The following is a 10,116-nucleotide window of genomic DNA, read 5'->3' on the forward strand; positions in this document are numbered from 1 at the left end:
CTTGTAAATGGAGAGTATGTATCAAAGTAGTCTAGACCTTCTCGTTGTCTATACCCTTTGACTACGAGTCTTGCCTTGAATTTATCAATAGTGCCATCATCTTTGATTTTTCTCTTAAATATCCATTTAGAACCCAAAGGTTTATTTCCAGGAGAAAGATCAATTTCATCTTAAATAACAAAAACGTCAACAATCTCCCTGTATAAAAGCAGTGCGTCTTAAACCCTTTTCCCTCAAAGACAAAACAAGAAAACACACAAAAATAAACTCCAAAAAACCTTGCCTTCTTTCCCAAGTTTCTTTTCAAACTTATTGCAATTCTTAAACATAATTTCGATTACCATTTCTTCTTAAATTAATTAGCTTAATTAACAAATATGATGAGCCGTAGTGTAACGAGGATGGCTCGTTCTATGATAAATCATATTGGTCCACGTAACTTTCAACTCTACGTCCGGTGGCCGGAAATGAAGCCGGAATCGGAGTTGTCATTGGAGCAGCCGGTTTCTTGCATGGGAATTCTATGAAGGGTTCCGAAAAGGCGGTGGCGCATTCGGTTCGGTACTTTTCAGTGATGAGTTCGGGTAACGCGAGAACTGTGACTCTGAGTAACGAGGATGATCAAGACGATCAGAAGATAAATCAGAGCGGTGGCGCTACAGATAAGAGCGCCACTGCTACTGATAATGGGAATAACGATAAAGGAGTAGTTAGCTATTGGGGTATTCAGTCTCCTAAGGTTACAAAAGAAGATGGTACACCATGGAGGTGGAACTGCTTTATGGTAAGTTTGAATTTACAATTCGGTTTCTATTGTAAATTTTCATGTTATGTTTTTGTTGCACATTTTGGAGTATTATAATTTTTTATAAACATAAGTTCTATTCAATCAGTGTAACTTGACATGTTCATGTTGCATATTCTCGTTGTATATTGTTTAATTGAATATTTATACTCACTTCATCTTTTTTATTAGAGGTCTCGACTTGAAGCCTTGAACCCCGGGAATAAAAAAAAATCCTTATAAGGAGTATATCCCTCTTTAATGCTCGTACATGGCATTAGTCTGAATTAGCCTGGCCAGGAGTTACCTGATATCAAATGATTATACAAAAGAATATTATTGTAGACATTTACTTATACAATCAGATCACTCTATAACAATATCTATATGTAACAGTCATTCATTATAAAAGTCAAGTCTTTTCGAAATTAATTTTTTATATTATGTTATTATATATGCCCTTTTTAACAACAGTTCACTAAAGCAACCAAATAATATTGGAACAAACGAGACTGTTATAGAGGGGTTTGACTGTAATTGATTATTTCTAAAATAAATTTGACATTTTAAGTGACCATTTGATTATTTGAAAAATTTAGACGAATACACAATATATTGATTCTATTTTTAAATTTATTTTGATGAATTTGGATGTAGCCATGGGAGACGTACAAGACAGATTTGTCAATAGATCAGAAGAAACACCATGCTCCAGTGACGTTCTTGGATAAAATGGCTTATTGGACAGTCAAGTCCCTTAGATTCCCTACCGACTTATTTTTTCAGGTAATTTTTATTTTATTTGTGCCTTTTTAATTTCGGATCAGCTTGTAAATAAGTAGTCTTTAATATCATTTACCAAATTTTTTTAGTGTCCACTTAACTTGATGGGAGTTATAGTCTGACGACAATAATAACTAAGCCTTAATCTATAGAAAATTGAGGTCAGCTACGTACATTTTTACTGTCAGTTTATAGTATATATGATATGACATAAGAGATTAAATTAAATAATAGTTAGCCTCGATCCATAGAGTTGGCGAAGATCCTCCAGAAGAGGAGGGTCAATTTAGCGTATGTCCAGGAGACTAGGTGGGTAGGGTCAAGGGCGAAGGACACGGACGGGTATAAACTTTGGTACTCAGGAGTCCAGAAAGGTAAGAATGGAGTGGGCATCTTGGTGGATAGGGAACTCAGAGAGTCTGTGGTCGAGGTTAGACGAGTGAATGATAGATTGATGATTATTAAGTTGGTGGTTGGAGAGTGCACCCTAAACGTCGTTAGCGCCAATGCACCGCATGTGAGCCTAGATGAGGAGGTTAAACGACGCTTCTGGGAGGGGTTAGATGAGATTGTGCGTCAGGTTCCGCCTACTGAGAAGCTATTCATAGGAGGGGATTTCAATGGGCATATTGGGTCGACTGCAGGTGGTTATGGCGAGGTGCATGGAGGCTTTGATTTTGGGGAGAGGAACGGAGGAGGTACATCGCTGTTGGACTTCTCTAAGGCTTTTGGGTTGGTGATTGCGAACTCTAGCTTTCCAAAGAGGAAGAGACATTTGGTTACTTTTCAAAATGCGGTGGCGAAGACTCAGATTGACTATCTCCTCCTCAGGAGAGGTGATAGAGGACTGTGCAAGGATTGCAAGGTGATTCCGAGTGAGATACTCGCGACGCAACATAGGCTCTTGGTGATGGACGTTGGTATTATGTTAAAGAGGAGGAAAAGGTCTACTCGAGGAAGTCCGAGAATCAAGTGGGGAGCCTTAACTAAGGATAAAGCCTAAGAGTTGGAGGGGCGGTTATCGGCTATGGGAGCTTGGAGGAGCAGTGGTGACGCGAGCACTATGTGGTCAGCGACAGCAGACTGTATTAGGGAGGCTGCGAGAGAGGTGTTAGGAGTCTTGACGGGCGTCTATGGTGGGCACAAAGGAGACTGGTGGTGGAATGAAGTGGTTCAAGGTAAAGTGGAAGCTAAGAAGGCGGCGTACCTGAAGTTAGTGGGAAGCATAGATAAGGAGGAGACACGAGCATGCATGGAGAGGTATAAGACAACTAGGAAGGAGGCTAAATTGGCGGTCACAGAGGCTAAGACTGCGGCTTATGGTCGTATGTACGAGGAACTGGAAAAAAAAGCAGGGAGAAGAAGTTATTCCGGCTGTCCAAGTTGAGAGAGAGGAAGGCTCGAGATTTGGACCAAGTGAGATGCATCAAGGACGAAGATGGTAGAGTATTAATGAAAGATGCTCATATTAAGAGGAGATGGCAGACTTACTTTCATAAACTTCTAAATGAAGAAGGGGATCCGGATATTGTGCTAGGCGAATTGGAGCATTCCGAAAGTCACCGTGACTTTGGGTACTGCAGGAATATTGAGGTTGATGAGGTCGTGGGAGTTATGCGTAAGATGAGTAGGGACAGAGCGACCGGGCCAGACGAGATTCCGGTGGAATTTTAGAAGTGTGTGGGGAGAGCAGGTCTGGAGTGGTTGACTAGGTTATTTAATATTATTTTTAAGGCGAAGAGGATGTTGGATGAGTGGAGGTGGAGTACGGTGGCCCCATTGTATAAGAACAAAGGTGATATCCAAAGTTGTAACAATTATAGGGGTATCAAATTACTGAGTCATACCATGAAAGTGTGGGCGAGGGTGGTTGAAGTGAGGGTGAGGATGACAGTATCTGTATCCGATAACCAGTTCGGGTTCATGCCGGGTCGTTCGACTACAGAAGCTATACACTTTGTTAGGAGGTTGGTGGAACTGTACAGAGAGAGGAAGAAGGATCTGCACATGGTCTTTATTGACCTAGAGAAAGCGTATGACAAGGTTCCTAGAGAAGTTATGTGGAGATGCCTGGAGGCAAAAGGTGTGTCAGTTCCCTACATTATAGCGATTAAGGACATGTATGATGGGGCTAAGACTCGGGTTAGGATAGTAGGAGGCGACTCTGGGCATTTTCCGGTTGTAATGGGGTTACACCAAGGTTCTGCGCTCAGTCCGTTCTTATTCGCCCTGGTGATCGACGCGTTAACACACCATATTCAAGGGGATGTGCCATGGTGCATGTTATTCGTCGATGACATAGTTCTGATTGATGAGTCGCGAGCTGGTATTAACAAGAGGCTAGAGGTTTGGAGACAGGCTCTTGAGTCTAAGGGTTTCAAGCTGAGCAGGACGAAAATCGAATACCTGGAGTGTAAATTCAGCATTGATCCAGGGGAAGTGGGCGTGGACGTGAGGCTTGAATCACAGGTCATCCCAAGTAGAGGCAGCTTCAAGTACCTTGGTTCGGTTATCCGGGGAGGGGGAGAGGGGGAGATCGACGAGGATGTCACACACCGTATTGGGGTAGGATGGATGAAGTGGAGGTTAGCATCTGGAGTCCTGTGTGACAAGAGAGTGCCACCAATACTCAAAGGTAAGTTATATAAAGCGGTGGTTAGACCGGCCATGTTGTATGGGGCTGAGTGTTGGCCCGTTAAGAACTCACATATCCAGAAGATGAAAGTAGCACAAATGAGGATGTTGAGGTGGATGTGCAGGCACACTAGGATAGATAAGATTAAGAATGATATTATTCGGGAGAAGGTGCACGTGGCTCCCATTGATGACAAGATGCGGGAAGCGAGGGTTAGATGGTTCAGACATGTTCAAAGGAGAAGCCCAGATGCTCCGGTACGGAGGTGTGAGCGGCTGGTTGTGGAGGGTACGAGAAGAGGTAGAGGGCGGCCTAAGAAGTATTAGGGAGAGGTGATAAGACAGAATATGGCGAGGCTCCAGATTTCCGAGGACATGACACTTGATAGGAAGATGTGGAGGTCGAGTATTAGAATTGTAGGTTAGGATGCAGTTGAGTCTTGACTTACTTTGTACCATTGTTGGACTAGCCAAGTAGGATTTTGTCTAAGATAGCTAGTGACAATGTTGTGTTTTACTACTTCGCTTTTCAGTGCATGTCCTATTTACTAGCTGTCACTTTTGCTTTGCATCTTTCTTCTACATTTCATGGTGTTCCTATTTTTCCTATGATTGTTGTGGTGATACTAATATTGTCTCCTTTTATTCTTTTGTCTTTTTGTTTTCTTGAGCCGAGGGTCTTTCGGAAATATCATCTCTACTCCTTTGGGATAGGGGTAAGGTTTGCGTACACACTACCCTCCCCAGACCCCATTAGTGGGATTTTTACTGGATTGTTGTTGTTAGCCTCGATATATAGAAAGTTTGAGGTCGACAATAACAATTAGGCCTCAACTAATATTTCTTGAAATTTTAATGTGAAATAGGATGGGCTAGCCAGTTTTCGGATTGGTAATCGAAAAATAACAGTATTTGCAAAGCCATTGAAAAAAGTCACTATTTTATGCGGAGATAAAATGTGAACAAATTAAAACTACCTTAGCTGAAACACGGAAAATTCCAGCATAATATACTGGATTATAGAACTCATGCGTATAAACTTTTAGTATATTATGTTTAAACTCCAGCACATTATGCTGGGATCTCATAAGTAAAAATTTCGAACTCCAGCATTTTATACTGGATTGTTTTTGGATTTTAAGGATATTTTGTTAAGATTTATCTTTATATAAAAAAGTGGCTAAATGTTCGATTACTTTTGAAACTGTAGCTATTTTTCAATTACCAGTTATAAATCAGGCCATTTTTTATTTTATTTTTCCAATTTTAATAGATTTTCACACACATATATATCTATCGTTCACGTTTGAAAATATGGAGTTTGGATGAACCCGCCGGCTAATAGCTCCATCTGCTATAGGCAAGAAAAATACTTTGGGGAAGTTCAATTTAACTTACAACTACAACAACTATGCATCAGTTAATATCAAGTTGAGATCGACTATATAATTTTCACTATTTGTCTCAATTTATAGCATGACGACATACAACAACAACAACCCAGTATAATCCCACTAGTGGTGTCTGGGGAGGGTAGTTTGTACGCAGACCTTACCCCTACCCTAGGGTAGAGAGGCTGTTTCCGATAGATCCTCGGCTCCCTCCCTCCAAGAATTCCCACCTTGCTCTTGGGGTGGTTCGAACTCACAACCTCTTGGTTGGAAGTGGAGGATGCTCACCACTAGAGCAACCCACGAAACTAATAATTCTAATGTGTTACAGAGGGGATACGGTTGTCGCGCAATGATGTTAGAAACTGTGGCAGCAGTACCTGGAATGGTAGGAGGAATGTTATTACACTGCAAATCGTTGCGCAAATTCGAACACAGTGGAGGCTGGATCAAAGCATTATTAGAAGAAGCAGAAAATGAAAGAATGCACCTTATGACATTTATGGAAATAGCCAAACCAAAATGGTACGAACGTGCACTTGTTTTTGCAGTACAAGGCATATTCTTTAATGCCTATTTTGTGACATATCTTTTGTCACCAAAATTGGCACATCGAATTGTTGGATATTTAGAAGAAGAAGCTATTCATTCGTATACTGAGTTTCTTAAGGAGTTGGATAAGGGAAATATAGAGAATGTCAGTGCACCAGCCATTGCTATTGATTATTGGCGTTTGCCACAAGAGTCGACTCTTAAAGATGTTGTCATGGTTGTTAGGGCGGACGAGGCTCATCATCGCGATGTCAACCACTTTGCATCGGTAAGGTCAGATTACGTAAAGAGTTTAATTTCTATACGCTAGTGATGGCCTTATTTCAGGCCATCCGAAGGCCATCCGTTAGTCCAATGAGCTAAATTTGTTTGTAAAGAAAAATATTTATCCAACTAATTTTAAAGGAAAAACATAGCAATATTGGACTAATGGGGACATGATTTAAAGAGCGCCCGCAAAAGGGCAAAAGATAAATATAAGTAATTGTTCATAATAAGTGAGACTAGTTACCTGAAAAATAAAATTGGCAATCTGTTATAACTGGTTAAACTAGATTAGTGTTAAAATTATTTTACAATGTTTAGTATATACAGCTAATTTTTTATATACAATGAATTCTTGATTGCAGGATATTCATTACCAAGGACAAGTGCTGAAGGACTGTCCAGCCCCACTTGGGTATCATTGAGACAACAGAGATCTTAGCCGAACCAAATTAAAGAATGCAAAATAGTGATAATATTATTGATTTGTGTAGGATTAATATCTTGATTATTGTGCATAGTATTGTGTGATTTTTAGTGTGTGTTTTATACTATGAGTTAGACTGGTATAAGTCCTCTGTCTAGCATTATAAGTGATTTGTGTAATTACTAAAACATTAATAAATTAAACTCATTGATAAAAATAGGGGATCTCATTCATATACATTCTTATACATTTGTTCTTATTATATATTATATATTACTCCCTCTATCGCAGTACGTATCTAGTAAAATTGACCAATAATAACAGTAAAATTGACCTATAATAACAGGTAATTCTTCATATTAAATTTGATGTAGCAAAATTAAAAAAGAAAATATAGCAGGAACTTGCTATAATGAGTTAAATTATATTTATAGCGTAAAATTTATCTGTATCATCAGTGTACATAACTTAAATCCACAATCTAAACTACTATTGAATGACCTTTAGTCACTAAAACAGTGGTATAAGAAGAAAAAGAGAAAAGCTAGCATGCAAGCCCCCATCCTCCAAATTCGTCTTCATACCCATAAATACGACTCTGTTGGTAATCGTTCCCTTGTAAAGAATGTGCATAAAAACTTACTAAATATATTATGATGACCAAAACAAGAGGGCCAATAAGGATTTTTGAAATTGTATAAGTAAACAATATGAAAGAAAGAGGTAGTATGATTGATTGAGTTGTATAGTAAATTAAAAGGGTAGTTAAAAGAGGAATGACAAGGAAAAATGTTAAGTTTATATCTTTTGCTAATGAGACAGAGTCCATAAGGCAATGACCATAAAGGAGTAATCCTAAAGTGAGTACAAGGAGAAGAGGGATCAATGGAGAAGGCCCTTTAGCCATATTATAAATTTGACAATCTTGACTTTCTCTAATAAATTGAAATAGACTTGAGTTAATTCAAGAAATTAAATGAAATAAATTGATGGAGTTTGAGAAATGTGGTGATGAATGAGGTTATATTTATTCTTGAAATGGCTAGCTCGTTGTCACGATCCCTCCACCCTTAACTAAGAAGTTCGAATTAAATCCCTCGGGGCGGAAAAACTCCTTGCAAGGAGTGTGTTCTCCTTTATGTAGACCCTCCACAGTGCGAATTCGAAGGCCCTTTGGCCATATTATAAGTTTTTGACAATCTTGATTTTCTCTAATAAATTAAAATAGACTAGAGTTAATTCAAGAAATTAAATAGAATAAATTGATGGGGCGAGAAAGGTGGTGGTGATGAATGAGGTTGTATGTATTCTTGAAAACAAATGGCTAGTTGGTTACCACGGTCCCTCCACCCTTAACTAAAAACTTTGAATTAAATCCCTCGGAAAAAAACTTTTTGTAGGGAGTGCTTTCCCTTTATATAGACTCTTTGCAGTGCGAATTCAGATTAGTCGAGCCAATGAATTTGGATACAGAGTTAGAAATGGATAGTTGGTTCTTTGTGTTGTTTTGCTTTTTCTTCACAAGCTTGTTGTTTGGTATTAGCTAGTTTCACAAGGAAATCCTTCATTTCCAGGAGAAAATTTAAAACTAAAGAAAGAAAGAATTTCTCAAGGAATAAATAAATTTTAGGGTAAGAAATGCATGCTAATTTATGAACCTCTTTTCAGCTGAATAGGCAAGAATTGGGGATCGGATACGGGCGAAATTCTCGCAAATAGCTGAGATGTTCAGTCGACTCCCTAAGTGGTGCATCTCTACCTGCAATTATATATGCTAATTTTTTTGGATTTTCGACTCAAATGATCAGAACCTAAGGGCATTTGCATATCTTTAAATAAAGAATGAGGGGTTTAAGCCAAAATATTTGCTCTTGGTAAGTAACTTCAAGTGATGGATAGCTTTGCTTCTAATGGAAAAATGATTTAAAACAATTGCTTTTAAGGGTTCTAATAATGAGTCAAACCTTTCATTTTCACATAGTTTTCTTTGGGTTTTATTGTTTTGCATTTTAAGATTGTAATGATGATAAAATGTTCACTTGAAGACTCGCTTCACTACAACCACTGGCTGTTTCCTATGCTTATATGCATTGTTCCCGCGTATATTCCTCTGAATATCTGTGTATATTCACATGTATATCAGTGTATATCGGCTTATCTCCTGTATATCATGTATATGTGTGTCTATCCATAAATTTCTATGTGTGATATACACTGATATATATGGTGTATAATGTGATATATACATGTTGCACAAACATTTTTCAAGTCTGAAATTTAAATCCAACTAATCCAAATCACCTCGAATCTTCCTCGAATTTTGTATATAATTTTGTCTAGGTGTTTCCAATGATTCCCAACTACAACCACTCGAAAAAACATCGATTAAAATAGTTCAAATTCGAGTTTTATTATAATTTCAATATTGGAATTTTGATAAGATTTTTCACTCAAGAACGCAGAGGATTTTTGTGGAGTAGGGGAGAAATTCTATGATTTCAGAGGTGATTGGGTAATGGAGGATCAAAGGAATAAGTCCGGTTAGTAGTGGGTGCATAAATCATAGGGAAAATGACACTGTATAGCCGCTGTAAAAATAATAGCCGAAAAATTATATAAAATTTATATATTTTTTGTATATATATACATTTTGTATGTTATATACAAAACTTATACCAATTTTATAGATTTTTTCGATTATCAAATGTAAATAGTTTCTGGCGCAGACTAAAAGTGATAATACCCCTAAACCATGCAATATTGCTAAAGATGGGATTGGGCTATTCGCTGCCATTTTTTGGGCTACATTTGCTAAGCCTAATCTTTGACAAAAAAATATGTCAACTATAGCTGTTTGGTATTGTATATACATTTCAATTAGATTACTATCCATGAAATTGTAGAAATGACACCAGGTAGCCACTATAAAGGGTTGTCATTTAGGAATTAGTCATTGTATCTTGAATTTCAATTTTTCAATTCAAATTTTCAGGACAAAAATATTTTGAATTGTCCTTAAGTTAAGACTTTTAGTTAAAAAATTCAAAACAAAATAAGTACCGACTAATATCTAAATAGTATCTCTAAGAATGGCTATATGTGGACTTGCCCCTCCATAATTTCCAAGTTGAGGCTGTAAATCATGATAATCATCCCTATTTTCTCGCTTCAATAAAATATACAAGTACAATTACAGAATTAGCCATGGTAAAAGTATAACTTCATACCCATTCTCACTCTTAACATGTAATTTGCAGCAAATTTATTTCTAGGAAAAAGGC

General features: G+C 37.8%; 1 pseudogene; it reads left to right on the top strand.

Moving 5' to 3' along the window:
- The first annotated feature begins 377 nt into the window (after positions 1 to 377).
- On the top strand, positions 378 to 7,120 carry LOC107803290 (ubiquinol oxidase 2, mitochondrial-like; annotated as a pseudogene).
- The last annotated feature ends 2,996 nt before the right edge of the window (positions 7,121 to 10,116 follow it).

Source organism: Nicotiana tabacum, chromosome 15 (genome assembly GCF_000715075.1).
Source record: "Nicotiana tabacum cultivar K326 chromosome 15, ASM71507v2, whole genome shotgun sequence".
Classification (NCBI taxonomy): Eukaryota; Viridiplantae; Streptophyta; class Magnoliopsida; order Solanales; family Solanaceae; genus Nicotiana; species Nicotiana tabacum.